The 7,065-nt window shown below is 49.1% G+C and overlaps 1 pseudogene; it reads right to left on the bottom strand.

Moving 5' to 3' along the window:
* Nucleotides 1–4,136: 4,136 nt before the first annotated feature.
* Nucleotides 4,137–6,828, bottom strand: LOC104673743 (annotated as a pseudogene).
* Between the last annotated feature and the right edge of the window lie 237 nt (nucleotides 6,829–7,065).

The following is a 7,065-nucleotide window of genomic DNA, read 5'->3' as shown; positions in this document are numbered from 1 at the left end:
TACCATTGAAGTAGGTAGGCAAACTGTTACTAGCATCAAATTATGGCAGGAATAAGAAGAAAGGGTGGTGGGCTGGTCTTGCTTCTGCAGTTTAATGGGGATCCCTGCACTGAGATGTCTGGCTAAGTGGTCATTGTAACAAATGGCAGAGATCATGAAAACATCAGGGAGCAGGTGGTGGCCGTTCCAGTTTCTGATCTCAGGAAGAGGGAAGAGCTGCAGATGTCTTTACTGTGAATGAGGGAGAGAAACGCTAAAGCGCAGAAATGCTCAGAACCAAATAGCTGTATCACTCACGCTTCTGGAAAAGACATTAGCATCTTCTCATTGCTCATCTACTGTGCCTGGCACAGCCTTATTTTCTAGCTTTCTGAATGTGAGTTCCATCCATATCCTTTGCATAACTGTGGTACTGGGCTATGGAGAGCTTGGGATGCGTGTCCATGAGGAAATGGGCTGTTCTGGTTATTATAAAATGGCCAAGGGAGGGCGCCATGGCACACCTCTGAGTAACCCAGGACACTCCTGTTTGGGGAATGCAAACCATCCATATGGCAGGGGCAAATTATAAAGATTGATCCTGTTACAAGAATGGTTTCAAATCTGAACAACCTCATGGCATACATTGGGGAAGCAATTGTGAAACCCCTTGATTCTCTGAATCTGGACATGCTGTACTGTGCCAATGGTTTGTGTGTGACAGAAAATGTAGCTGTGTCTACTGGGAAAGACTGGGGAAATTTCTTCCTGTGGAGTTGTTTATAAAGCAAAAGTGCATGAAACTGTCAGTAATATTGTAGTCTATAAAGGGAAATTACTCTTAGAGGCTAATATTGCACGATGACTACATTTTTTTTGCCTATTTGGAAAAGATCTTTATCTCTTGGAGTATTAAGAAGTCAACATATAATTGCCACCCTATACACTGTGTTCTGGACTGCCTAATTTATTGAAGCGTGAAACTTGTTTTAAATAAAAATCTGTTTCAAAACCAAGGCCAGACATGGTGGCTCATGCCTATAATCTCACACTCTGGGAGGCTGAGGTGGAAGGATCACTTGAGGCCAGGAGTTCAAGACCAACCTGGGCAACACAATCTCCACCAAAAAAAAATTTAGCAATTAGCCAAACCTGGTGGCACATACCTGTTGGTCCCAGCTACTTGGGAGACTGAGGCAGGAGGATCGTTTGAGCCCAAGAGGTCAAGGCTACAATGAGCTGTGACGCACCACTGCACTCCAGCCTGGGTGTGAGGCCCTGTCTCCAAAAAAAAGAAGTCTGGAAACATTGACAGTATTTTTGTAATAGATTGAACCCACTTGTTTAGTTCTTCTGGGGTAAAGGCATAAGTTTACACCCTGGAAGTTGGACACATAAATTATCTGCAGCAATATAGGGTGGACGCAGGTGCAGCGGATGATGGGAACGTTGCTTTAATGCACACTGTGCATTGCAGTTTTGCACAACCTAGTGAGGGACAGCACATTAAACATGTCATAACAATAAACTGTTATAGACAGTTGTCTGTTTTCAGACATTGTGGCTACCCCAAACAACTTTAAGTCAAAATATACGATCATTTAGTTTAACCCTGTTTTAAAAGTCAGTTTAAAAAGGGTACACTACTCTGTAATGCATTTTCTGTATGGAAATCTTTCCTAGTTGGTCCATTGTTCGATGATTAAACATCTGTTGCACTGTAAAAAGAATACAAGCCAATAGTGTACTAGAGGATACTCACTATTTCATCATTTTATGATTCAATGACATTAAAGGGAGTAAAGTAGAAAATATAATAGGTATAAGTGTGTAATTATAAGGAATAGGAGGGAAGTTCTTCTTGGAACAAATTGGCTTCAAGGGCCCTCGTGTTGACTTTGCTCCTTTTGAAGAAAGGAGTGTGATGCTTTCACCCTGAGGGATAATCTGAGAGACTTCACCAGTGACACATGCTTAACAGATGATATTAAAGCAGACTTTAACAAGCCAACGACAACGTATTACTTATAAGCAGCAAGAAATATACAGTCTCACCAAAGTGCACCCTTCAGAAAGTGCTGGGCATATAAGTACTGAGGCCTTTCGTTATTCTAATATACATGTTGACTAAATGGACACTTTCTTCAATTCAGATATTAAGACGCTTCGTCCCAGTACTTTGAATGGGCTGTGTATCTATGTCAAGCATACATTCAGTGAGAAATTTACTAAGATTCCAAATATCTGAAGTATCACATCCTTTAACCCTTTACTGAATATAAAATGAAGCCTGACCTCCAAGAGTCTTGGAAAATGTGCATTTCTTAGGATTATTTTAAAAATGAATCCTTTGGCCGGCATGGTGGCTCACGCCTGTAATCCCGGCACTTTGGGAGGCCGAGGCAGGCGGATCACAAGGTCAGTAATCCCAGGTACTTGGGAGACTGAGGCAGGAGAATCGCTTGAACCCGGGAGGCGGAGTTTGCAGTGAGCCAAGATCATGCCACTGCACTCCAGTTTGGGTGACAGAGTGAGACTCTGTCTCCAAAAAAAAAAAAAAAAAAAAATCCTTCTAGGTAGTTCATCAGCTTAAGCCATGTTGGCTGAACATGAAGACTTTGTCAAATCTTGGAAACATGGATAATATCATTTGAAGGTATTTTATATATATATATATATATATATATATATATATTTTTTTTTTTTTTTTTTTTGAGACGGAGTCTTGCTCTATCGCCCAGGCTGGAGTGCAGTGGCTGGATCTCAGCTCACTGCAAGCTCCGCCTCCTGGGTTTCCGCCATTCTCCTGCCTCAGCCTCCGGAGTAGCTGGGACTACAGGCACCCGCCACCTCACCCAGCTAGTTTTTTTGTATTTTTAGTAGAGACGGGGTTTCACCATGTTAGCCAGGATGGTCTCGATCTCCTGACCTCGTGATCCGCCCGTCTCGGCCTCCCAAAGTGCTGGGATTACAGGCTTGAGCCACCGCGCCCGGCCGAAGGTATTACATTTTAAGGAACAAAATAATATTAAAATTAGGATTATTTTGCCATGGGATAAAATAGAAATACTGCCATACATTTGACTCATTTACATGACTGAAAAACATTTTCAGATTGTTGCTTCATTTTAAAAATCAGACCTCACAAATCTGACACAAGTTATGTGCAAAATAATGTGCCAGTTACACAGCTCCTGGAGGCCAGTGTGAGCCCACATGCCTCTGGTGGTTTATTTCTAGAGTCCATTTGCCATGGGTCTTTATCATGTTTCCAAAATAAGGAAGTCACCCATCTCTAGTTCAGGCCTTGTTGCCAATGAAATTTTAAAATGCGACATTGATAGCATTTGACTAGACAGTAACTAAAATTGGACAAAGGAGATATTTTACTCTCATTGGAGGTTGGCAGCATTTTATTCAGGTTTAAAATTTATGATTCAGCTGGGTGCGGTGGCTCAGGCCTATAATCCCGGCACTTTTGAGAGGCTGAGGCAGGCGGATATCTTAAGGTTAGGAGTTCAAGACAAGCCTGGCCAACATGGTGAAACCCTCTCTCCACTAAAATTATAAAAATTAGCTGGGTGTGGTGGCACGTGCCTGTATCACAGCAACTTGGGAAGCTGAGGCAGGAGAATGACTTGAATCTGGGAGGCGGAAGTGAGCCGAGATGGTGCCACTGCGCTCCAGCCTGAGCAACAGAGTGAGATTCCATTTAAAAAAAAAAAAATGATTCTCTAAACTGTGGGTCAGGAAACTGTAGAGAACAGAAGTTTGCAGGTCTACACATGGAATCTGCAGTTCTGTTAGGAGAGAATGGCAGTGCAAAAGAGCAACAATTCGTGAGCATCTTCCCTGCAACGTTGACAATGACCCAAAGTTTCTGGGTTGTCCGGTAGGGGGCACAGCTGATGTTATCCCTCCTGTGCTGGCAGTTTTCTAAGTGAGTTCAGATCCTCTAGGAAGAATAGACATGAGGTCTCGGTGGGAGATCTTTGCAGTGGGAGGTCTCTGTGCAGCACTGTGGAAAAGGTCTCTGTGGGGGCCAAGCCTCCCAAGGAGATTTACGGGCTCCATCTCCGCCTCTCCCGATCCATTAGAACACGCGTTTCCAGCATCTGTGGGGTGCCCGGATGAGGGAATGTGCCTCCAAGTTGTCCTCAAGAGATTCCCAATTGTTCGTGGATGTTGGATGTGCTGTGTCCATGGATTTTGGTGTCTTGTGCGTCCAGCAGCATTGGCACGTCCAAGCTGAGGAAAGTGGGACCCCTGCCTCCAGCTGCCTGCATGTGGGGTCTCCCTAGAAGGAAGCATTTAGTGGGTGGGTGGGAAGATTAGGGTGCTCGAATGGATACTGTGTGGAGGTGCAGAGGCACCAGGCTCTAGCAACCTCCTGCCTCCCGGAGAGGCCCAGGTCAGGATCACTGCAGCGACCAACGCCTTGGATCACTCGAGGGCTAGAAGGCACCGACCAACTGTGTAGACAGGAGCACTCAGGGGCGTTGCACATTGGGCATATTGTCACATCAGTTTTGGAATCAGCCTGCATGGAGTCAGTCCTGGACACCCAGCCAGGATTCCGTCGTCGGGGAGGGGAATGCCCACATGGATTGTATGAAGGACGCTCCAGGGGATGCAAGGGCTGTGGTCGCTGGGAGGAGCACAGGGATGACAGAGACCCCAAGGATTCTACGGAGGTGGTCGGGTTTGGTGACAGGGTGCTGGCAGATGGCCGGTGTGAAGGGTGCTTCAGGGGACGCAAAGGCTCTGGTGGCTTGGAGGAGCTCAGGGATGACAGAGACTCAAAGGATCCTACGGAGGTCTTCGGGACTGATGATGGCATGGAGGCCAGAGGAGCCGGGGGAGCCCGTGGGGACACATGGAAGCTGGTGGGAGAAGCTTTCCCACGCCCCCCACGTGGACGGTGGTTCCTAGCAGGTGCTTGTTTGTGCAGTGGCCCCAGGTGGTCTTGGCATGGCAGGTGATGGGAGCTGCCCTCCCTAGGGAGCTTCTTCAGGCACCTGCAGGAGACAGGAGCACAAACTGCAGCTGGGAGCACTGGACACCTGTGGTCCAGGCCCCTCCAGGGCCCCCCATGCTGATTTCACAAAACTCTGCCTACCCCTGCCACGGGGCTTTAGTGACATCATGGCTGTGATCTCCCCTCCCAGATCAGCCCCAGGCCCTGGGGCAGCATCCTAGGCCCTGGGAGGAAGAAGGACATGGGAGAGAAGGGGAAAGAGCCTCACTTTTTCAGCAGGAAAGCATAGACCTCAAGGTTCTCCACTTCTTTCAAGAGAATTCTGTAATCTGGAAAGCAGGAGATGGGTTATGGTGGTGAGGGAGGGAACTGGGATTTATAGGAGGCTGAGTCCATGTACCCTTAGGAGAGACCCCAGGATCGGGGATTAGACTCTGGAGCCCCAGCATCCCTGTCCAAGGCCACATGGCCCCAAGAGTGATAGCCAGGTGCCCGGGAGGCAGCACTTTGTCATTTACAAAGTACTTCCTGAGTCTCAAAGAGGACTCAGCCATGTTAAACAGCTGCCCACATGGACCTGGGGTCCCTCCTGCAGGTCCACGCAGTCACTGGTCCCCTCCCCCACATAGTCCCCTCCTGGCCAATACCCACTCCCTGGACCCTATGACTTCATCCCAGCAGGGAATCAGAGATGGATCCTGGGTTGCAATTGCCCTAGCAGGAGCTTCCCCATCAGGCCTCCGCAAATGACTTCCTAGGAGATTTGGTGCTTGTTCCTAGGAACAGGTGAAGCTGTGATCTCTGGGGCTTCGGGGACCCTCGGAGCCTTACCTTTCGAAGTGATATACCTATTTCTGATCCTTATCCATTCCCCCACTTCAGCTTGGTCCTGAGAGACAAGAGTGAGGGCACAGGCCAGGTCTCAGTCTCTCGTCCCCACAGCTGCAGACCCACAGTGCTCGTGAATGACACACTTTCTCCACTCAGCTCACGGAGCCCTGCGTGCTTCTCTTTCCTTTCACTCGTTTCTAAAGTGCATAATAACCTTTTCTGGTTTCCTTCTTTGAAAAGCATGGAGGGGTTTTCTATGTGAGGCCTGCCCTGGGCATCCTTAGTCCCTGTTTCGCTGCTTATAAAACACACACACTTGGGTCTGCAGGTGCCTCTGAGCTGGCAGGGAGGATTCTGCTTCCGAGGAGGCCAGAGGCGACTCCAGTCTCAGGTGGGGGCTCTCAGGGGCTCAGCACAGCCCCAGAGCACCGCACACAGAGGCTGGGACCCGAGGCACCTGCCCGGGAAGGCGGCTGATGAGCCCGGGCTCAGGGCCTGTCCTCCCACAACGACCTCACCCTTCTCATGACTGGGTCCTCGCCAGCGCTGAGTCCCGGGGTTTGTTTTTGCTGTGATGCCTCCCATGCACCCCCACAGATGGTCTGGGACCTGGGGATGGAAATCCTATGCTCACTCCAACCCCTGCCTGCCCTGCCTGTCCCTAGAGGGATGATGAGATTTCCCATCACAGGAGCGCCTCTGGTTGATTTGGAAAAGTGGAAAAGAGAGCAGGAAAAACAGAATCATTCTCTGCTGGGTGTGGGCTGAGGGCTCCTTACATTCTTGCTGTTCTCCTCTCTGGGAGGCCCTGAGGATGGCTCCCTGGGGGTAAAGTAGGGGCGTAAGATGATCAGGAACATCAGGCTAAACGCAGCGAAGAGGCTGAAATGGATGATCTCCGGAATGGGGCTCCAGCACAGCTCTGTGTCAAGAACACTGTTCAGAGGAAAGAGAATATCCATGTCAACTGCACTGCTGCCCTCAGTCTACTGAGCCCTGGGTGTCCCCTCGGGAATATTTATTGGGGCCCAGGCCCACATCACAGAGCTGGGGCCTCTCCCTCACAAAGGGCTCCTAAGGGTGGGGTGGGCAGTGGGAGGAGGAGACTGAGGTCCAGCCCCACCCACCACCACCCACCCCTGCAGTTCCCTTTACCCTCCTGGCCTTCTACATCCCTCCTTCCCACTCCACCTGCTCAACCTGTCAGAGACAGACCTGGTCTGTTTTCCATCCTGTCACCCTGGCACACAGATGGTACCTGGTTCCTTGGAGATCTG

Source organism: Rhinopithecus roxellana, chromosome 11 (genome assembly GCF_007565055.1).
Source record: "Rhinopithecus roxellana isolate Shanxi Qingling chromosome 11, ASM756505v1, whole genome shotgun sequence".
NCBI lineage: Eukaryota > Metazoa > Chordata > Mammalia > Primates > Cercopithecidae > Rhinopithecus > Rhinopithecus roxellana.
This window is presented reverse-complemented; position numbering and strand designations above follow the sequence as displayed.